Raw genomic sequence first — 21,365 nt, 5'->3', positions numbered from 1 at the left:
CAAGACTACTTCAAGTTCGCTTCATACTGGCTTTCCTGAGCTCTTTGCACTCGCCTTGTCACAACTCTCTTGAAGCGTGAACGTAACTAATAGTGAGAAACTCTTAACTACGCTCAGTCTTGTATCCCACGCTTTGGTTGACGTTGTCGCTAATCAGATGAAGGTAGACTGCTCCACGATTGAGCTTCGTCTCCAATCACGGTGCACACGTTCTGCAAAGACAACCTTTGTTTTCCGTAGCATGCAAGATTACTGTCGGCTCTTCTACAGAAATCGACCTATGTAATTTACTGGTATCAGATTCTTGCCATATCAAACGTTCCTTCATGACCGTAGGGCCACACACAGCGTGCTGCGGCACGCATCTCTTCTTCATCGCAGAGCTACAAACGTGGGTGAGCTACACCTACTCTTCAGCACGGTCAAAACGGTAGGGCTCGTCCGGGATTTGAACCCGGGACCTCCTGCACCCAAAGCAGGAATCATACCCCTAGACCAACGAGCCACCTGCCGGTGGCAGTGAAGGTAATCCCAAGCAGTCCAGCTCCGAGGAACACAAACTTTCATGTAAATCAGGAAGAAAAGCGCTTTCTGAAGGCAGCGCCCACCACTGATGGAAAGAATATTAAAGGCAATGAATGTAGAGTGAATAATTTCATCGCGCTCTGCAGATGAACAGACGGTGGTGTTTCACTTTCGTCATGTGGTTTCTCAGTGTCAAGGGAAGGCAAATGCACTAAACAAAAGAACACCGGGAATCCGAAACACCAACTCATAACGAAAAGATAGCGGAATATACTGCAAGCAAAACTTCCAAACACGACTCCTGAAGGCGTCGGTGCCTTAAGAATTATTCCGTGCAGCAATGATCATCTACGAAGAGCCAACTGTATGTGTCGCTCCACCACGCAACTTTTTTTGATATCGTTTTACCTAAATTTCCATTACCTGTTCTTTACAAGAATACCGTGTGGCTTTCAACTGGTCTGCTTCGTCCAGCAGCGATAGTAGTAAGTAAACCGACCACAGTATCATTAGAAGTAGGTCAGACACAAAAATCGGAGTTGCTCTGTAGCACATGTTATTCTGCTTTCAAATGCAATTGTATGGCTGGGAGTAGTGGCGTACTCCTGTAATGCAGGCGTCCGGGAGGCCGTTGCTGTGGGAGACATCTGGGAACAACTACAGATACGGCCATTTCATTAGCTCAGGAACGACCGCGATGCTCTTATCGAGCTCTGCAGATAGACCAGACTGCAGTGCGGAATTTTCGGCTAGTGGTGGCTCGGGGTTAAGAGAAGTCGGGAGCTGTGAGCAAAACTACATCGGGAAACCGAAACAGACGACTCATAACGAAAAGATTGCGGAATGTACTGCAAAAGCAAACGTTGGAGAAGACGAACTCTGAAGCCGTCGGTGCTTTAACAAACATTCCGTGCAGCAACGATAATCTGGGAAGAGCGAAGGGTGGGTACCGCTCGACCACACAACAAAATTTTATATAATGTTCTACTTGTTCTAAATTTGCGTTTCCAGATCATCAGTAAGATACTGTGTGATTTACACCTGGCTTGCTTCTTCGAAAAGCGATATTAAGAAATACATCGACTGCAACGTCATTAGGGGTCGCGGGTCCGGGCGCCGGCGCGCCAGCGGCGGCCTGTCGGGGCTGCTGGTGCCTCCATGTAGAGCTACCGCACGGCCCGGGCTCCTTGCCGCTAACGAAGTGATTGCTTTTGGTGACATCATTTGCAATAGCGACTGCGCGAATTGACGGTAGCTCTTACGGAAAGCAAGAGTAGCTGATGCTACCGAGGACTCGGCCGCGTTCATTGCCGACGACTTCTTGGGCTCTTATTCATGGTGGCATTCAGACAGGCAAGGGTGCTGGCGATTGTTGGGTACGAATGCGAAATTCCTGCATTGTGCGTTTCCGCAAAGTGATTTTTACGCCAAAGTTGCGATCGTCCTCAAGTTGTGTCACATGTGGAGCTCACAGCGTAGCAGTTTCCGTGGTGTAGCGGTTATCACGTCTGCCAACACGCAGAACGTCACCGGTTCGATTCCGGGCGGAAACACATTTTTGTCGCACTCAACAAGACACTTGCTACAATCTCTACGGTGAACATTTAAATCAATTTCAAACGTCCAACCACCAGGCTGCAGATGGCTCAAATGATACATGAAACTCTTTCAGAAGCGGCTACTTGGTTTTTGTGCTTACCTGGAGGGCTGGAAATGCGCGGAACAGCCGCCGGCATGCCAGTAGTCGCCACACGTTTGCACGAAACGCAAGGGCTCGTCCGGGATTTGAACCCGGGACCTCCTGCACCCGAAGCAGGGATCATACCCCGAGACCAACGAGCCTTCTCGATGCACATGAGTAACGCCTCCGTTCTTGGTATCACCGTGCAGAGCTACTGCTCACACAGCGTTCTCCCTGGCTGTTGCGGTTTGATTGTTTAAACCGTTGTCTTTTACTATAGCAACTTCTAGAATCGGACGGAGCTCGTAGCCGATGCCCTTGCTTACGCAGGAAAAACCTGTTGGAACTACGGTTTTCCAGGTAGTACAACAGCAAAACCGTCGTTTCCGTGGTGTAGCGGTTATCACGTCTGCTTTACACGCAGAAGGTCCCCGGTTCGATCCCGGGCGAAAGCACGACTTTTTTTAAACCCGTTTTCGGATTCCATTCCCGAGATAACGTCACGTCTGCGTATGCAGGGATAATAAATGTCGTATGCTACACCGATATCGCGTTATTTTACTGTCAAATGCTCTTGCTCCCATAGTGCACCGGTATTCAGTAACTCAGAACGCTCGTAGCCCCATTCTGGCCGGCAAAATTTAGTATCCATTTCTTCAAGACTACTTCAAGTTCGCTTCATACTGGCTTTCCTGAGCTCTTTGCACTCGCCTTGTCACAACTCTCTTGAAGCGTGAACGTAACTAATAGTGAGAAACTCTTAACTACGCTCAGTCTTGTATCCCACTCTTTGGTTGACGTTGTCGCTAATCAGATGAAGGTAGACTGCTCCACGATTGAGCTTCGTCTCCAATCACGGTGCACACGTTCTGCAAAGACAACCTTTGTTTTCCGTAGCATGCAAGATTACTGTCGGCTCTTCTACAGAAATCGACCTATGTAATTTACTGGCATCAGATTCTTGCCATATCAAACGTCCCTTCATGACCGTAGGGCCACACACAGCGTGCTGCGGCACGCATCTCTTCTTCATTGCAGAGCTACAAACGTGGGTGAGCTACACGTACTCTTCAGCACGGTCAAAACGGTAGGGCTCGTCCGGGATTTGAACCCGGGACCTCCTGCACCCAAAGCAGGAATCATACCCCTAGACCAACGAGCCACCTGCTGCTAGCAGTGAAGGTAATCCCAAGCACTCCAGCTCCGAGGAACACAAACTTTCATGTAAATCAGGAAGAAAAGCGCTTTCTGAAGGCAGCGCCCACCACTGATGGCAAGAATATTAAAGGCAATGAATGTAGAGTGAATAATTTCATCGCGCTCTGCAGATGAACAGACGGTGGTGTTTCACTTTCGTCATGTGGTTTCTCAGTGTCAAGGGAAGGCAAATGCACTAAACAAAAGAACACCGGGAATCCGAAACACCAACTCATAACGAAAAGATAGCGGAATATACTGCAAGCAAAACTTCCAAACACGACTCCTGAAGGCGTCGGTGCCTTAAGAATTATTCCGTGCAGCAATGATCATCTACGAAGAGCCAACTGTATGTGTCGCTCCACCACGCAACTTTTTTTGATATCGTTTTACCTAAATTTCCATTACCTGTTCTTTACAAGAATACCGTGTGGCTTTCAACTGGTCTGCTTCGTCCAGCAGCGATAGTAGTAAGTAAACCGACCACAGTATCATTAGAAGTAGGTCAGACACAAAAATCGGAGTTGCTCTGTAGCACATGTTATTCTGCTTTCAAATGCAATTGTATGGCTGGGAGTAGTGGCGTACTCCTGTAATGCAGGCGTCCGGGAGGCCGTTGCTGTGGGAGACATCTGGGAACAACTACAGATACGGCCATTTCATTAGCTCACGAACGACCGCGATGCTCTTATCGAGCTCTGCAGATAGACCAGACTGCAGTGCGGAATTTTCGGCTAGTGGTGGCTCGGGGTTAAGAGAAGTCGGGAGCTGTGAGCAAAACTACATCGGGAAACCGAAACAGACGACTCATAACGAAAAGATTGCGGAATGTACTGCAAAAGCAAACGTTGGAGAAGACGAACTCTGAAGCCGTCGGTGCTTTAACAAACATTCCGTGCAGCAACGATAATCTGGGAAGAGCGAAGGGTGGGTACCGCTCGACCACACAACAAAATTTTATATAATGTTCTACTTGTTCTAAATTTGCGTTTCCAGATCATCAGTAAGATACTGTGTGATTTACACCTGGCTTGCTTCTTCGAAAAGCGATATTAAGAAATACATCGACTGCAACGTCATTAGGGGTCGCGGGTCCGGGCGCCGGCGCGCCAGCGGCGGCCTGTCGGGGCTGCTGGTGCCTCCATGTAGAGCTACCGCACGGCCCGGGCTCCTTGCCGCTAACGAAGTGATTGCTTTTGGTGACATCATTTGCAATAGCGACTGCGCGAATTGACGGTAGCTCTTACGGAAAGCAAGAGTAGCTGATGCTACCGAGGACTCGGCCGCGTTCATTGCCGACGACTTCTTGGGCTCTTATTCATGGTGGCATTCAGACAGGCAAGGGTGCTGGCGATTGTTGGGTACGAATGCGAAATTCCTGCATTGTGCGTTTCCGCAAAGTGATTTTTACGCCAAAGTTGCGATCGTCCTCAAGTTGTGTCACATGTGGAGCTCACAGCGTAGCAGTTTCCGTGGTGTAGCGGTTATCACGTCTGCCAACACGCAGAACGTCACCGGTTCGATTCCGGGCGGAAACACATTTTTGTCGCACTCAACAAGACACTTGCTACAATCTCTACGGTGAACATTTAAATCAATTTCAAACGTCCAACCACCAGGCTGCAGATGGCTCAAATGATACATGAAACTCTTTCAGAAGCGGCTACTTGGTTTTTGTGCTTACCTGGAGGGCTGGAAATGCGCGGAACAGCCGCCGGCATGCCAGTAGTCGCCACACGTTTGCACGAAACGCAAGGGCTCGTCCGGGATTTGAACCCGGGACCTCCTGCACCCGAAGCAGGGATCATACCCCGAGACCAACGAGCCTTCTCGATGCACATGAGTAACGCCTCCGTTCTTGGTATCACCGTGCAGAGCTACTGCTCACCCAGCGTTCTCCCTGGCTGTTGCGGTTTGATTGTTTAAACCGTTGTCTTTTACTATAGCAACTTCTAGAATCGGACGGAGCTCGTAGCCGATGCCCTTGCTTACGCAGGAAAAATCTGTTGGAACTACGGTTTTCCAGGTAGTACAACGGCAAAACCGTCGTTTCCGTGGTGTAGCGGTTATCACGTCTGCTTTACACGCAGAAGGTCCCCGGTTCGATCCCGGGCGAAAGCACGACTTTTTTTAAACCCGTTTTCGGATTCCATTCCCGAGATAACGTCACGTCTGCGTATGCAGGGATAATAAATGTCGTATGCTACACCGATATCGCGTTATTTTACTGTCAAATGCTCTTGCTCCCATAGTGCACCGGTATTCAGTAACTCAGAACGCTCGTAGCCCCATTCTGGCCGGCAAAATTTAGTATCCATTTCTTCAAGACTACTTCAAGTTCGCTTCATACTGGCTTTCCTGAGCTCTTTGCACTCGCCTTGTCACAACTCTCTTGAAGCGCGAACGTAACTAATAGTGAGAAACTCTTAACTACGCTCAGTCTTGTATCCCACTCTTTGGTTGACGTTGTCGCTAATCAGATGAAGGTAGACTGCTCCACGATTGAGCTTCGTCTCCAATCACGGTGCACACGTTCTGCAAAGACAACCTTTGTTTTCCGTAGCATGCAAGATTACTGTCGGCTCTTCTACAGAAATCGACCTATGTAATTTACTGGCATCAGATTCTTGCCATATCAAACGTCCCTTCATGACCGTAGGGCCACACACAGCGTGCTGCGGCACGCATCTCTTCTTCATTGCAGAGCTACAAACGTGGGTGAGCTACACCTACTCTTCAGCACGGTCAAAACGGTAGGGCTCGTCCGGGATTTGAACCCGGGACCTCCTGCACCCAAAGCAGGAATCATACCCCTAGACCAACGAGCCACCTGCTGCTAGCAGTGAAGGTAATCCCAAGCACTCCAGCTCCGAGGAACACAAACTTTCATGTAAATCAGGAAGAAAAGCGCTTTCTGAAGGCAGCGCCCACCACTGATGGCAAGAATATTAAAGGCAATGAATGTAGAGTGAATAATTTCATCGCGCTCTGCAGATGAACAGACGGTGGTGTTTCACTTTCGTCATGTGGTTTCTCAGTGTCAAGGGAAGGCAAATGCACTAAACAAAAGAACACCGGGAATCCGAAACACCAACTCATAACGAAAAGATAGCGGAATATACTGCAAGCAAAACTTCCAAACACGACTCCTGAAGGCGTCGGTGCCTTAAGAATTATTCCGTGCAGCAATGATCATCTACGAAGAGCCAACTGTATGTGTCGCTCCACCACGCAACTTTTTTTGATATCGTTTTACCTAAATTTCCATTACCTGTTCTTTACAAGAATACCGTGTGGCTTTCAACTGGTCTGCTTCGTCCAGCAGCGATAGTAGTAAGTAAACCGACCACAGTATCATTAGAAGTAGGTCAGACACAAAAATCGGAGTTGCTCTGTAGCACATGTTATTCTGCTTTCAAATGCAATTGTATGGCTGGGAGTAGTGGCGTACTCCTGTAATGCAGGCGTCCGGGAGGCCGTTGCTGTGGGAGACATCTGGGAACAACTACAGATACGGCCATTTCATTAGCTCAGGAACGACCGCGATGCTCTTATCGAGCTCTGCAGATAGACCAGACTGCAGTGCGGAATTTTCGGCTAGTGGTGGCTCGGGGTTAAGAGAAGTCGGGAGCTGTGAGCAAAACTACATCGGGAAACCGAAACAGACGACTCATAACGAAAAGATTGCGGAATGTACTGCAAAAGCAAACGTTGGAGAAGACGAACTCTGAAGCCGTCGGTGCTTTAACAAACATTCCGTGCAGCAACGATAATCTGGGAAGAGCGAAGGGTGGGTACCGCTCGACCACACAACAAAATTTTATATAATGTTCTACTTGTTCTAAATTTGCGTTTCCAGATCATCAGTAAAATACTGTGTGATTTACACCTGGCTTGCTTCTTCGAAAAGCGATATTAAGAAATACATCGACTGCAACGTCATTAGGGGTCGCGGGTCCGGGCGCCGGCGCGCCAGCGGCGGCCTGTCGGGGCTGCTGGTGCCTCCATGTAGAGCTACTGCTACCGCTGGGCCCGGGCTCCTTGCCGCTAACGAAGTGATTGCTTTTGGTGACATCATTTGCAATAGCGACTGCGCGAATTGACGGTAGCTCTTACGGAAAGCAAGAGTAGCTGATGCTACCGAGGACTCGGCCGCGTTCATTGCCGACGACTTCTTGGGCTCTTATTCATGGTGGCATTCAGACAGGCAAGGGTGCTGGCGATTGTTAGGTACGAATGCGAAATTCCTGCATTGTGCGTTTCCGCAAAGTGATTTTTACGCCAAAGTTGCGATCGTCCTCAAGTTGTGTCACATGTGGAGCTCACAGCGTAGCAGTTTCCGTGGTGTAGCGGTTATCACGTCTGCCAACACGCAGAACGTCACCGGTTCGATTCCGGGCGGAAACACATTTTTGTCGCACTCAACAAGACACTTGCTACAATCTCTACGGTGAACATTTAAATCAATTTCAAACGTCCAACCACCAGGCTGCAGATGGCTCAAATGATACATGAAACTCTTTCAGAAGCGGCTACTTGGTTTTTGTGCTTACCTGGAGGGCTGGAAATGCGCGGAACAGCCGCCGGCATGCCAGTAGTCGCCACACGTTTGCACGAAACGCAAGGGCTCGTCCGGGATTTGAACCCGGGACCTCCTGCACCCGAAGCAGGGATCATACCCCGAGACCAACGAGCCTTCTCGATGCACATGAGTAACGCCTCCGTTCTTGGTGTCACCGTGCAGAGCTACTGCTCACCCAGCGTTCTCCCTGGCTATTGCGGTTTGATTGTTTAAACCGTTGTCTTTTACTATAGCAACTTCTAGAATCGGACGGAGCTCGTAGCCGATGCCCTTGCTTACGCAGGAAAAATCTGTTGGAACTACGGTTTTCCAGGTAGTACAACGGCAAAACCGTCGTTTCCGTGGTGTAGCGGTTATCACGTCTGCTTTACACGCAGAAGGTCCCCGGTTCGATCCCGGGCGAAAGCACGACTTTTTTTAAACCCGTTTTCGGATTCCATTCCCGAGATAACGTCACGTCTGCGTATGCAGGGATAATAAATGTCGTATGCTACACCGATATCGCGTTATTTTACTGTCAAATGCTCTTGCTCCCATAGTGCACCGGTATTCAGTAACTCAGAACGCTCGTAGCCCCATTCTGGCCGGCAAAATTTAGTATCCATTTCTTCAAGACTACTTCAAGTTCGCTTCATACTGGCTTTCCTGAGCTCTTTGCACTCGCCTTGTCACAACTCTCTTGAAGCGCGAACGTAACTAATAGTGAGAAACTCTTAACTACGCTCAGTCTTGTATCCCACTCTTTGGTTGACGTTGTCGCTAATCAGATGAAGGTAGACTGCTCCACGATTGAGCTTCGTCTCCAATCACGGTGCACACGTTCTGCAAAGACAACCTTTGTTTTCCGTAGCATGCAAGATTACTGTCGTCTCTTCTACAGAAATCGACCTATGTAATTTACTGGCATCAGATTCTTGCCATATCAAACGTCCCTTCATGACCGTAGGGCCACACACAGCGTGCTGCGGCACGCATCTCTTCTTCATTGCAGAGCTACAAACGTGGGTGAGCTACACCTACTCTTCAGCACGGTCAAAACGGTAGGGCTCGTCCGGGATTTGAACCCGGGACCTCCTGCACCCAAAGCAGGAATCATACCCCTAGACCAACGAGCCACCTGCTGCTAGCAGTGAAGGTAATCCCAAGCACTCCAGCTCCGAGGAACACAAACTTTCATGTAAATCAGGAAGAAAAGCGCTTTCTGAAGGCAGCGCCCACCACTGATGGCAAGAATATTAAAGGCAATGAATGTAGAGTGAATAATTTCATCGCGCTCTGCAGATGAACAGACGGTGGTGTTTCACTTTCGTCATGTGGTTTCTCAGTGTCAAGGGAAGGCAAATGCACTAAACAAAAGAACACCGGGAATCCGAAACACCAACTCATAACGAAAAGATAGCGGAATATACTGCAAGCAAAACTTCCAAACACGACTCCTGAAGGCGTCGGTGCCTTAAGAATTATTCCGTGCAGCAATGATCATCTACGAAGAGCCAACTGTATGTGTCGCTCCACCACGCAACTTTTTTTGATATCGTTTTACCTAAATTTCCATTACCTGTTCTTTACAAGAATACCGTGTGGCTTTCAACTGGTCTGCTTCGTCCAGCAGCGATAGTAGTAAGTAAACCGACCACAGTATCATTAGAAGTAGGTCAGACACAAAAATCGGAGTTGCTCTGTAGCACATGTTATTCTGCTTTCAAATGCAATTGTATGGCTGGGAGTAGTGGCGTACTCCTGTAATGCAGGCGTCCGGGAGGCCGTTGCTGTGGGAGACATCTGGGAACAACTACAGATACGGCCATTTCATTAGCTCAGGAACGACCGCGATGCTCTTATCGAGCTCTGCAGATAGACCAGACTGCAGTGCGGAATTTTCGGCTAGTGGTGGCTCGGGGTTAAGAGAAGTCGGGAGCTGTGAGCAAAACTACATCGGGAAACCGAAACAGACGACTCATAACGAAAAGATTGCGGAATGTACTGCAAAAGCAAACGTTGGAGAAGACGAACTCTGAAGCCGTCGGTGCTTTAACAAACATTCCGTGCAGCAACGATAATCTGGGAAGAGCGAAGGGTGGGTACCGCTCGACCACACAACAAAATTTTATATAATGTTCTACTTGTTCTAAATTTGCGTTTCCAGATCATCAGTAAGATACTGTGTGATTTACACCTGGCTTGCTTCTTCGAAAAGCGATATTAAGAAATACATCGACTGCAACGTCATTAGGGGTCGCGGGTCCGGGCGCCGGCGCGCCAGCGGCGGCCTGTCGGGGCTGCTGGTGCCTCCATGTAGAGCTACCGCACGGCCCGGGCTCCTTGCCGCTAACGAAGTGATTGCTTTTGGTGACATCATTTGCAATAGCGACTGCGCGAATTGACGGTAGCTCTTACGGAAAGCAAGAGTAGCTGATGCTACCGAGGACTCGGCCGCGTTCATTGCCGACGACTTCTTGGGCTCTTATTCATGGTGGCATTCAGACAGGCAAGGGTGCTGGCGATTGTTGGGTACGAATGCGAAATTCCTGCATTGTGCGTTTCCGCAAAGTGATTTTTACGCCAAAGTTGCGATCGTCCTCAAGTTGTGTCACATGTGGAGCTCACAGCGTAGCAGTTTCCGTGGTGTAGCGGTTATCACGTCTGCCAACACGCAGAACGTCACCGGTTCGATTCCGGGCGGAAACACATTTTTGTCGCACTCAACAAGACACTTGCTACAATCTCTACGGTGAACATTTAAATCAATTTCAAACGTCCAACCACCAGGCTGCAGATGGCTCAAATGATACATGAAACTCTTTCAGAAGCGGCTACTTGGTTTTTGTGCTTACCTGGAGGGCTGGAAATGCGCGGAACAGCCGCCGGCATGCCAGTAGTCGCCACACGTTTGCACGAAACGCAAGGGCTCGTCCGGGATTTGAACCCGGGACCTCCTGCACCCGAAGCAGGGATCATACCCCGAGACCAACGAGCCTTCTCGATGCACATGAGTAACGCCTCCGTTCTTGGTATCACCGTGCAGAGCTACTGCTCACCCAGCGTTCTCCCTGGCTGTTGCGGTTTGATTGTTTAAACCGTTGTCTTTTACTATAGCAACTTCTAGAATCGGACGGAGCTCGTAGCCGATGCCCTTGCTTACGCAGGAAAAATCTGTTGGAACTACGGTTTTCCAGGTAGTACAACGGCAAAACCGTCGTTTCCGTGGTGTAGCGGTTATCACGTCTGCTTTACACGCAGAAGGTCCCCGGTTCGATCCCGGGCGAAAGCACGACTTTTTTTAAACCCGTTTTCGGATTCCATTCCCGAGATAACGTCACGTCTGCGTATGCAGGGATAATAAATGTCGTATGCTACACCGATATCGCGTTATTTTACTGTCAAATGCTCTTGCTCCCATAGTGCACCGGTATTCAGTAACTCAGAACGCTCGTAGCCCCATTCTGGCCGGCAAAATTTAGTATCCATTTCTTCAAGACTACTTCAAGTTCGCTTCATACTGGCTTTCCTGAGCTCTTTGCACTCGCCTTGTCACAACTCTCTTGAAGCGCGAACGTAACTAATAGTGAGAAACTCTTAACTACGCTCAGTCTTGTATCCCACTCTTTGGTTGACGTTGTCGCTAATCAGATGAAGGTAGACTGCTCCACGATTGAGCTTCGTCTCCAATCACGGTGCACACGTTCTGCAAAGACAACCTTTGTTTTCCGTAGCATGCAAGATTACTGTCGGCTCTTCTACAGAAATCGACCTATGTAATTTACTGGCATCAGATTCTTGCCATATCAAACGTCCCTTCATGACCGTAGGGCCACACACAGCGTGCTGCGGCACGCATCTCTTCTTCATTGCAGAGCTACAAACGTGGGTGAGCTACACCTACTCTTCAGCACGGTCAAAACGGTAGGGCTCGTCCGGGATTTGAACCCGGGACCTCCTGCACCCAAAGCAGGAATCATACCCCTAGACCAACGAGCCACCTGCTGCTAGCAGTGAAGGTAATCCCAAGCACTCCAGCTCCGAGGAACACAAACTTTCATGTAAATCAGGAAGAAAAGCGCTTTCTGAAGGCAGCGCCCACCACTGATGGCAAGAATATTAAAGGCAATGAATGTAGAGTGAATAATTTCATCGCGCTCTGCAGATGAACAGACGGTGGTGTTTCACTTTCGTCATGTGGTTTCTCAGTGTCAAGGGAAGGCAAATGCACTAAACAAAAGAACACCGGGAATCCGAAACACCAACTCATAACGAAAAGATAGCGGAATATACTGCAAGCAAAACTTCCAAACACGACTCCTGAAGGCGTCGGTGCCTTAAGAATTATTCCGTGCAGCAATGATCATCTACGAAGAGCCAACTGTATGTGTCGCTCCACCACGCAACTTTTTTTGATATCGTTTTACCTAAATTTCCATTACCTGTTCTTTACAAGAATACCGTGTGGCTTTCAACTGGTCTGCTTCGTCCAGCAGCGATAGTAGTAAGTAAACCGACCACAGTATCATTAGAAGTAGGTCAGACACAAAAATCGGAGTTGCTCTGTAGCACATGTTATTCTGCTTTCAAATGCAATTGTATGGCTGGGAGTAGTGGCGTACTCCTGTAATGCAGGCGTCCGGGAGGCCGTTGCTGTGGGAGACATCTGGGAACAACTACAGATACGGCCATTTCATTAGCTCAGGAACGACCGCGATGCTCTTATCGAGCTCTGCAGATAGACCAGACTGCAGTGCGGAATTTTCGGCTAGTGGTGGCTCGGGGTTAAGAGAAGTCGGGAGCTGTGAGCAAAACTACATCGGGAAACCGAAACAGACGACTCATAACGAAAAGATTGCGGAATGTACTGCAAAAGCAAACGTTGGAGAAGACGAACTCTGAAGCCGTCGGTGCTTTAACAAACATTCCGTGCAGCAACGATAATCTGGGAAGAGCGAAGGGTGGGTACCGCTCGACCACACAACAAAATTTTATATAATGTTCTACTTGTTCTAAATTTGCGTTTCCAGATCATCAGTAAAATACTGTGTGATTTACACCTGGCTTGCTTCTTCGAAAAGCGATATTAAGAAATACATCGACTGCAACGTCATTAGGGGTCGCGGGTCCGGGCGCCGGCGCGCCAGCGGCGGCCTGTCGGGGCTGCTGGTGCCTCCATGTAGAGCTACCGCACGGCCCGGGCTCCTTGCCGCTAACGAAGTGATTGCTTTTGGTGACATCATTTGCAATAGCGACTGCGCGAATTGACGGTAGCTCTTACGGAAAGCAAGAGTAGCTGATGCTACCGAGGACTCGGCCGCGTTCATTGCCGACGACTTCTTGGGCTCTTATTCATGGTGGCATTCAGACAGGCAAGGGTGCTGGCGATTGTTGGGTACGAATGCGAAATTCCTGCATTGTGCGTTTCCGCAAAGTGATTTTTACGCCAAAGTTGCGATCGTCCTCAAGTTGTGTCACATGTGGAGCTCACAGCGTAGCAGTTTCCGTGGTGTAGCGGTTATCACGTCTGCCAACACGCAGAACGTCACCGGTTCGATTCCGGGCGGAAACACATTTTTGTCGCACTCAACAAGACACTTGCTACAATCTCTACGGTGAACATTTAAATCAATTTCAAACGTCCAACCACCAGGCTGCAGATGGCTCAAATGATACATGAAACTCTTTCAGAAGCGGCTACTTGGTTTTTGTGCTTACCTGGAGGGCTGGAAATGCGCGGAACAGCCGCCGGCATGCCAGTAGTCGCCACACGTTTGCACGAAACGCAAGGGCTCGTCCGGGATTTGAACCCGGGACCTCCTGCACCCGAAGCAGGGATCATACCCCGAGACCAACGAGCCTTCTCGATGCACATGAGTAACGCCTCCGTTCTTGGTATCACCGTGCAGAGCTACTGCTCACCCAGCGTTCTCCCTGGCTGTTGCGGTTTGATTGTTTAAACCGTTGTCTTTTACTATAGCAACTTCTAGAATCGGACGGAGCTCGTAGCCGATGCCCTTGCTTACGCAGGAAAAATCTGTTGGAACTACGGTTTTCCAGGTAGTACAACAGCAAAACCGTCGTTTCCGTGGTGTAGCGGTTATCACGTCTGCTTTACACGCAGAAGGTCCCCGGTTCGATCCCGGGCGAAAGCACGACTTTTTTTAAACCCGTTTTCGGATTCCATTCCCGAGATAACGTCACGTCTGCGTATGCAGGGATAATAAATGTCGTATGCTACACCGATATCGCGTTATTTTACTGTCAAATGCTCTTGCTCCCATAGTGCACCGGTATTCAGTAACTCAGAACGCTCGTAGCCCCATTCTGGCCGGCAAAATTTAGTATCCATTTCTTCAAGACTACTTCAAGTTCGCTTCATACTGGCTTTCCTGAGCTCTTTGCACTCGCCTTGTCACAACTCTCTTGAAGCGCGAACGTAACTAATAGTGAGAAACTCTTAACTACGCTCAGTCTTGTATCCCACTCTTTGGTTGACGTTGTCGCTAATCAGATGAAGGTAGACTGCTCCACGATTGAGCTTCGTCTCCAATCACGGTGCACACGTTCTGCAAAGACAACCTTTGTTTTCTGTAGCATGCAAGATTACTGTCGGCTCTTCTACAGAAATCGACCTACGTAATTTACTGGCATCAGATTCTTGCCATATCAAACGTCCCTTCATGACCGTAGGGCCACACACAGCGTGCTGCGGCACGCATCTCTTCTTCATTGCAGAGCTACAAACGTGGGTGAGCTACACCTACTCTTCAGCACGGTCAAAACGGTAGGGCTCGTCCGGGATTTGAACCCGGGACCTCCTGCACCCAAAGCAGGAATCATACCCCTAGACCAACGAGCCACCTGCTGCTAGCAGTGAAGGTAATCCCAAGCACTCCACCTCCGAGGAACACAAACTTTCATGTAAATCAGGAAGAAAAGCGCTTTCTGAAGGCAGCGCCCACCACTGATGGAAAGAATATTAAAGGCAATGAATGTAGAGTGAATAATTTCATCGCGCTCTGCAGATGAACAGACGGTGGTGTTTCACTTTCGTCATGTGGTTTCTCAGTGTCAAGGGAAGGCAAATGCACTAAACAAAAGAACACCGGGAATCCGAAACACCAACTCATAACGAAAAGATAGCGGAATATACTGCAAGCAAAACTTCCAAACACGACTCCTGAAGGCGTCGGTGCCTTAAGAATTATTCCGTGCAGCAATGATCATCTACGAAGAGCCAACTGTATGTGTCGCTCCACCACGCAACTTTTTTTGATATCGTTTTACCTAAATTTCCATTACCTGTTCTTTACAAGAATACCGTGTGGCTTTCAACTGGTCTGCTTCGTCCAGCAGCGATAGTAGTAAGTAAACCGACCACAGTATCATTAGAAGTAGGTCAGACACAAAAATCGGAGTTGCTCTGTAGCACATGTTATTCTGCTTTCAAATGCAATTGTATGGCTGGGAGTAGTGGCGTACTCCTGTAATGCAGGCGTCCGGGAGGCCGTTGCTGTGGGAGACATCTGGGAACAACTACAGATACGGCCATTTCATTAGCTCACGAACGACCGCGATGCTCTTATCGAGCTCTGCAGATAGACCAGACTGCAGTGCGGAATTTTCGGCTAGTGGTGGCTCGGGGTTAAGAGAAGTCGGGAGCTGTGAGCAAAACTACATCGGGAAACCGAAACAGACGACTCATAACGAAAAGATTGCGGAATGTACTGCAAAAGCAAACGTTGGAGAAGACGAACTCTGAAGCCGTCGGTGCTTTAACAAACATTCCGTGCAGCAACGATAATCTGGGAAGAGCGAAGGGTGGGTACCGCTCGACCACACAACAAAATTTTATATAATGTTCTACTTGTTCTAAATTTGCGTTTCCAGATCATCAGTAAGATACTGTGTGATTTACACCTGGCTTGCTTCTTCGAAAAGCGATATTAAGAAATACATCGACTGCAACGTCATTAGGGGTCGCGGGTCCGGGCGCCGGCGCGCCAGCGGCGGCCTGTCGGGGCTGCTGGTGCCTCCATGTAGAGCTACCGCACGGCCCGGGCTCCTTGCCGCTAACGAAGTGATTGCTTTTGGTGACATCATTTGCAATAGCGACTGCGCGAATTGACGGTAGCTCTTACGGAAAGCAAGAGTAGCTGATGCTACCGAGGACTCGGCCGCGTTCATTGCCGACGACTTCTTGGGCTCTTATTCATGGTGGCATTCAGACAGGCAAGGGTGCTGGCGATTGTTGGGTACGAATGCGAAATTCCTGCATTGTGCGTTTCCGCAAAGTGATTTTTACGCCAAAGTTGCGATCGTCCTCAAGTTGTGTCACATGTGGAGCTCACAGCGTAGCAGTTTCCGTGGTGTAGCGGTTATCACGTCTGCCAACACGCAGAACGTCACCGGTTCGATTCCGGGCGGAAACACATTTTTGTCGCACTCAACAAGACACTTGCTACAATCTCTACGGTGAACATTTAAATCAATTTCAAACGTCCAACCACCAGGCTGCAGATGGCTCAAATGATACATGAAACTCTTTCAGAAGCGGCTACTTGGTTTTTGTGCTTACCTGGAGGGCTGGAAATGCGCGGAACAGCCGCCGGCATGCCAGTAGTCGCCACACGTTTGCACGAAACGCAAGGGCTCGTCCGGGATTTGAACCCGGGACCTCCTGCACCCGAAGCAGGGATCATACCCCGAGACCAACGAGCCTTCTCGATGCACATGAGTAACGCCTCCGTTCTTGGTATCACCGTGCAGAGCTACTGCTCACCCAGCGTTCTCCCTGGCTGTTGCGGTTTGATTGTTTAAACCGTTGTCTTTTACTATAGCAACTTCTAGAATCGGACGGAGCTCGTAGCCGATGCCCTTGCTTACGCAGGAAAAATCTGTTGGAACTACGGTTTTCCAGGTAGTACAACAGCAAAACCGTCGTTTCCGTGGTGTAGCGGTTATCACGTCTGCTTTACACGCAGAAGGTCCCCGGTTCGATCCCGGGCGAAAGCACGACTTTTTTTAAACCCGTTTTCGGATTCCATTCCCGAGATAACGTCACGTCTGCGTATGCAGGGATAATAAATGTCGTATGCTACACCGATATCGCGTTATTTTACTGTCAAATGCTCTTGCTCCCATAGTGCACCGGTATTCAGTAACTCAGAACGCTCGTAGCCCCATTCTGGCCGGCAAAATTTAGTATCCATTTCTTCAAGACTACTTCAAGTTCGCTTCATACTGGCTTTCCTGAGCTCTTTGCACTCGCCTTGTCACAACTATCTTGAAGCGCGAACGTAACTAATAGTGAGAAACTCTTAACTACGCTCAGTCTTGTATCCCACTCTTTGGTTGACGTTGTCGCTAATCAGATGAAGGTAGACTGCTCCACGATTGAGCTTCGTCTCCAATCACGGTGCACACGTTCTGCAAAGACAACCTTTGTTTTCCGTAGCATGCAAGATTACTGTCGGCTCTTCTACAGAAATCGACCTACGTAATTTACTGGCATCAGATTCTTGCCATATCAAACGTCCCTTCATGACCGTAGGGCCACACACAGCGTGCTGCGGCACGCATCTCTTCTTCATTGCAGAGCTACAAACGTGGGTGAGCTACACCTACTCTTCAGCACGGTCAAAACGGTAGGGCTCGTCCGGGATTTGAACCCGGGACCTCCTGCACCCAAAGCAGGAATCATACCCCTAGACCAACGAGCCACCTGCTGCTAGCAGTGAAGGTAATCCCAAGCACTCCAGCTCCGAGGAACACAAACTTTCATGTAAATCAGGAAGAAAAGCGCTTTCTGAAGGCAGCGCCCACCACTGATGGCAAGAATATTAAAGGCAATGAATGTAGAGTGAATAATTTCATCGCGCTCTGCAGATGAACAGACGGTGGTGTTTCACTTTCGTCATGTGGTTTCTCAGTGTCAAGGGAAGGCAAATGCACTAAACAAAAGAACACCGGGAATCCGAAACACCAACTCATAACGAAAAGATAGCGGAATATACTGCAAGCAAAACTTCCAAACACGACTCCTGAAGGCGTCGGTGCCTTAAGAATTATTCCGTGCAGCAATGATCATCTACGAAGAGCCAACTGTATGTGTCGCTCCACCACGCAACTTTTTTTGATATCGTTTTACCTAAATTTCCATTACCTGTTCTTTACAAGAATACCGTGTGGCTTTCAACTGGTCTGCTTCGTCCAGCAGCGATAGTAGTAAGTAAACCGACCACAGTATCATTAGAAGTAGGTCAGACACAAAAATCGGAGTTGCTCTGTAGCACATGTTATTCTGCTTTCAAATGCAATTGTATGGCTGGGAGTAGTGGCGTACTCCTGTAATGCAGGCGTCCGGGAGGCCGTTGCTGTGGGAGACATCTGGGAACAACTACAGATACATCCATTTCATTAGCTCAGGAACGACCGCGATGCTCTTATCGAGCTCTGCAGATAGACCAGACTGCAGTGCGGAATTTTCGGCTAGTGGTGGCTCGGGGTTAAGAGAAGTCGGGAGCTGTGAGCAAAACTACATCGGGAAACCGAAACAGACGACTCATAACGAAAAGATTGCGGAATGTACTGCAAAAGCAAACGTTGGAGAAGACGAACTCTGAAGCCGTCGGTGCTTTAACAAACATTCCGTGCAGCAACGATAATCTGGGAAGAGCGAAGGGTGGGTACCGCTCGACCACACAACAAAATTTTATATAATGTTCTACTTGTTCTAAATTTGCGTTTCCAGATCATCAGTAAGATACTGTGTGATTTACACCTGGCTTGCTTCTTCGAAAAGCGATATTAAGAAATACATCGACTGCAACGTCATTAGGGGTCGCGGGTCCGGGCGCCGGCGCGCCAGCGGCGGCCTGTCGGGGCTGCTGGTGCCTCCATGTAGAGCTACCGCACGGCCCGGGCTCCTTGCCGCTAACGAAGTGATTGCTTTTGGTGACATCATTTGCAATAGCGACTGCGCGAATTGACGGTAGCTCTTACGGAAAGCAAGAGTAGCTGATGCTACCGAGGACTCGGCCGCGTTCATTGCCGACGACTTCTTGGGCTCTTATTCATGGTGGCATTCAGACAGGCAAGGGTGCTGGCGATTGTTGGGTACGAATGCGAAATTCCTGCATTGTGCGTTTCCGCAAAGTGATTTTTACGCCAAAGTTGCGATCGTCCTCAAGTTGTGTCACATGTGGAGCTCACAGCGTAGCAGTTTCCGTGGTGTAGCGGTTATCACGTCTGCCAACACGCAGAACGTCACCGGTTCGATTCCGGGCGGAAACACATTTTTGTCGCACTCAACAAGACACTTGCTACAATCTCTACGGTGAACATTTAAATCAATTTCAAACGTCCAACCACCAGGCTGCAGATGGCTCAAATGATACATGAAACTCTTTCAGAAGCGGCTACTTGGTTTTTGTGCTTACCTGGAGGGCTGGAAATGCGCGGAACAGCCGCCGGCATGCCAGTAGTCGCCACACGTTTGCACGAAACGCAAGGGCTCGTCCGGGATTTGAACCCGGGACCTCCTGCACCCGAAGCAGGGATCATACCCCGAGACCAACGAGCCTTCTCGATGCACATGAGTAACGCCTCCGTTCTTGGTATCACCGTGCAGAGCTACTGCTCAGCCAGCGTTCTCCCTGGCTGTTGCGGTTTGATTGTTTAAACCGTTGTCTTTTACTATAGCAACTTCTAGAATCGGACGGAGCTCGTAGCCGATGCCCTTGCTTACGCAGGAAAAATCTGTTGGAACTACGGTTTTCCAGGTAGTACAACGGCAAAACCGTCGTTTCCGTGGTGTAGCGGTTATCACGTCTGCTTTACACGCAGAAGGTCCCCGGTTCGATCCCGGGCGAAAGCACGACTTTTTTTAAACCCGTTTTCGGATTCCATTCCCGAGATAACGTCACGTCTGCGTATGCAGGGATAATAAATGTCGTATGCTACACCGATATCGCGTTATTTTACTGTCAAATGCTCTTGCTCCCATAGTGCACCGGTATTCAGTAACTCAGAACGCTCGTAGCCCCATTCTGGCCGGCAAAATTTAGTATCCATTTCTTCAAGACTACTTCAAGTTCGCTTCATACTGGCTTTCCTGAGCTCTTTGCACTCGCCTTGTCACAACTCTCTTGAAGCGCGAACGTAACTAATAGTGAGAAACTCTTAACTACGCTCAGTCTCGTATCCCACTCTTTGGTTGACGTTGTCGCTAATCAGATGAAGGTAGACTGCTCCACGATTGAGCTTCGTCTCCAATCACGGTGCACACGTTCTGCAAAGACAACCTTTGTTTTCCGTAGCATGCAAGATTACTGTCGGCTCTTCTACAGAAATCGACCTATGTAATTTACTGGCATCAGATTCTTGCCATATCAAACGTCCCTTCATGACCGTAGGGCCACACACAGCGTGCTGCGGCACGCATCTCTTCTTCATTGCAGAGCTACAAACGTGGGTGAGCTACACCTACTCTTCAGCACGGTCAAAACGGTAGGGCTCGTCTGGGATTGGAACCCGGGACCTCCTGCACCCAAAGCAGGAATCATACCCCTAGACCAACGAGCCACCTGCTGCTAGCAGTGAAGGTAATCCCAAGCACTCCACCTCCGAGGAACACAAACTTTCATGTAAATCAGGAAGAAAAGCGCTTTCTGAAGGCAGCGCCCACCACTGATGGCAAGAATATTAAAGGCAATGAATGTAGAGTGAATAATTTCATCGCGCTCTGCAGATGAACAGACGGTGGTGTTTCACTTTCGTCATGTGGTTTCTCAGTGTCAAGGGAAGGCAAATGCACTAAACAAAAGAACACCGGGAATCCGAAACACCAACTCATAACGAAAAGATAGCGGAATATACTGCAAGCAAAACTTCCAAACACGACTCCTGAAGGCGTCGGTGCCTTAAGAATTATTCCGTGCAGCAATGATCATCTACGAAGAGCCAACTGTATGTGTCGCTCCACCACGCAACTTTTTTTGATATCGTTTTACCTAAATTTCCATTACCTGTTCTTTACAAGAATACCGTGTGGCTTTCAACTGGTCTGCTTCGTCCAGCAGCGATAGTAGTAAGTAAACCGACCACAGTATCATTAGAAGTAGGTCAGACACAAAAATCGGAGTTGCTCTGTAGCTCATGTTATTCTGCTTTCAAATGCAATTGTATGGCTGGGAGTAGTGGCGTACTCCTGTAATGCAGGCGTCCGGGAGGCCGTTGCTGTGGGAGATATCTGGGAACAACTACAGATACGGCCGTTTCATTAGCTCAGGAACGACCGCGATGCTCTTATCGAGCTCTGCAGATAGACCAGACTGCAGTGCGGAATTTTCGGCTAGTGGTGGCTCGGGGTTAAGAGAAGTCGGGAGCTGTGAGCAA

At 49.0% G+C, this 21,365-nt stretch overlaps 22 non-coding genes across 22 annotated transcripts; 7 read left to right on the top strand and 15 right to left on the bottom strand.

The window, feature by feature from the left end:
* Positions 1-433: 433 nt before the first annotated feature.
* On the bottom strand, positions 434-505 carry Trnap-ugg (transfer RNA proline (anticodon UGG)). Its single transcript has one exon. It is a non-coding gene; the product is annotated as a tRNA-Pro (tRNA).
* A 1,790-nt stretch (positions 506-2,295) lies between these two features.
* Positions 2,296-2,367, bottom strand: Trnap-cgg (transfer RNA proline (anticodon CGG)). The gene has a single exon. It is a non-coding gene; the product is annotated as a tRNA-Pro (tRNA).
* Positions 2,368-2,588: 221 nt separating this feature from the next.
* Positions 2,589-2,661, top strand: Trnav-uac (transfer RNA valine (anticodon UAC)). The gene has a single exon. It is a non-coding gene; the product is annotated as a tRNA-Val (tRNA).
* A 635-nt stretch (positions 2,662-3,296) lies between these two features.
* Positions 3,297-3,368, bottom strand: Trnap-ugg (transfer RNA proline (anticodon UGG)). The gene has a single exon. It is a non-coding gene; the product is annotated as a tRNA-Pro (tRNA).
* Positions 3,369-5,158: 1,790 nt separating this feature from the next.
* Trnap-cgg (transfer RNA proline (anticodon CGG)) lies at positions 5,159-5,230 on the bottom strand. The gene has a single exon. It is a non-coding gene; the product is annotated as a tRNA-Pro (tRNA).
* Positions 5,231-5,451: 221 nt separating this feature from the next.
* Positions 5,452-5,524, top strand: Trnav-uac (transfer RNA valine (anticodon UAC)). The gene has a single exon. It is a non-coding gene; the product is annotated as a tRNA-Val (tRNA).
* A 635-nt stretch (positions 5,525-6,159) lies between these two features.
* On the bottom strand, positions 6,160-6,231 carry Trnap-ugg (transfer RNA proline (anticodon UGG)). The gene has a single exon. It is a non-coding gene; the product is annotated as a tRNA-Pro (tRNA).
* Positions 6,232-8,027: 1,796 nt separating this feature from the next.
* On the bottom strand, positions 8,028-8,099 carry Trnap-cgg (transfer RNA proline (anticodon CGG)). Its single transcript has one exon. It is a non-coding gene; the product is annotated as a tRNA-Pro (tRNA).
* A 221-nt stretch (positions 8,100-8,320) lies between these two features.
* Trnav-uac (transfer RNA valine (anticodon UAC)) lies at positions 8,321-8,393 on the top strand. The gene has a single exon. It is a non-coding gene; the product is annotated as a tRNA-Val (tRNA).
* A 635-nt stretch (positions 8,394-9,028) lies between these two features.
* Positions 9,029-9,100, bottom strand: Trnap-ugg (transfer RNA proline (anticodon UGG)). Its single transcript has one exon. It is a non-coding gene; the product is annotated as a tRNA-Pro (tRNA).
* A 1,790-nt stretch (positions 9,101-10,890) lies between these two features.
* Positions 10,891-10,962, bottom strand: Trnap-cgg (transfer RNA proline (anticodon CGG)). Its single transcript has one exon. It is a non-coding gene; the product is annotated as a tRNA-Pro (tRNA).
* A 221-nt stretch (positions 10,963-11,183) lies between these two features.
* Trnav-uac (transfer RNA valine (anticodon UAC)) lies at positions 11,184-11,256 on the top strand. The gene has a single exon. It is a non-coding gene; the product is annotated as a tRNA-Val (tRNA).
* Positions 11,257-11,891: 635 nt separating this feature from the next.
* On the bottom strand, positions 11,892-11,963 carry Trnap-ugg (transfer RNA proline (anticodon UGG)). Its single transcript has one exon. It is a non-coding gene; the product is annotated as a tRNA-Pro (tRNA).
* A 1,790-nt stretch (positions 11,964-13,753) lies between these two features.
* On the bottom strand, positions 13,754-13,825 carry Trnap-cgg (transfer RNA proline (anticodon CGG)). Its single transcript has one exon. It is a non-coding gene; the product is annotated as a tRNA-Pro (tRNA).
* A 221-nt stretch (positions 13,826-14,046) lies between these two features.
* On the top strand, positions 14,047-14,119 carry Trnav-uac (transfer RNA valine (anticodon UAC)). The gene has a single exon. It is a non-coding gene; the product is annotated as a tRNA-Val (tRNA).
* Positions 14,120-14,754: 635 nt separating this feature from the next.
* On the bottom strand, positions 14,755-14,826 carry Trnap-ugg (transfer RNA proline (anticodon UGG)). Its single transcript has one exon. It is a non-coding gene; the product is annotated as a tRNA-Pro (tRNA).
* Positions 14,827-16,616: 1,790 nt separating this feature from the next.
* Trnap-cgg (transfer RNA proline (anticodon CGG)) lies at positions 16,617-16,688 on the bottom strand. The gene has a single exon. It is a non-coding gene; the product is annotated as a tRNA-Pro (tRNA).
* Positions 16,689-16,909: 221 nt separating this feature from the next.
* Trnav-uac (transfer RNA valine (anticodon UAC)) lies at positions 16,910-16,982 on the top strand. The gene has a single exon. It is a non-coding gene; the product is annotated as a tRNA-Val (tRNA).
* A 635-nt stretch (positions 16,983-17,617) lies between these two features.
* Positions 17,618-17,689, bottom strand: Trnap-ugg (transfer RNA proline (anticodon UGG)). The gene has a single exon. It is a non-coding gene; the product is annotated as a tRNA-Pro (tRNA).
* A 1,790-nt stretch (positions 17,690-19,479) lies between these two features.
* Trnap-cgg (transfer RNA proline (anticodon CGG)) lies at positions 19,480-19,551 on the bottom strand. The gene has a single exon. It is a non-coding gene; the product is annotated as a tRNA-Pro (tRNA).
* Positions 19,552-19,772: 221 nt separating this feature from the next.
* Trnav-uac (transfer RNA valine (anticodon UAC)) lies at positions 19,773-19,845 on the top strand. The gene has a single exon. It is a non-coding gene; the product is annotated as a tRNA-Val (tRNA).
* Positions 19,846-20,480: 635 nt separating this feature from the next.
* Trnap-ugg (transfer RNA proline (anticodon UGG)) lies at positions 20,481-20,552 on the bottom strand. Its single transcript has one exon. It is a non-coding gene; the product is annotated as a tRNA-Pro (tRNA).
* Between the last annotated feature and the right edge of the window lie 813 nt (positions 20,553-21,365).

The sequence above is a fragment of the Schistocerca gregaria genome, chromosome 2 (assembly GCF_023897955.1).
Source record: "Schistocerca gregaria isolate iqSchGreg1 chromosome 2, iqSchGreg1.2, whole genome shotgun sequence".
In the NCBI taxonomy this organism is placed as follows: Eukaryota; Metazoa; Arthropoda; class Insecta; order Orthoptera; family Acrididae; genus Schistocerca; species Schistocerca gregaria.
This window is presented reverse-complemented; position numbering and strand designations above follow the sequence as displayed.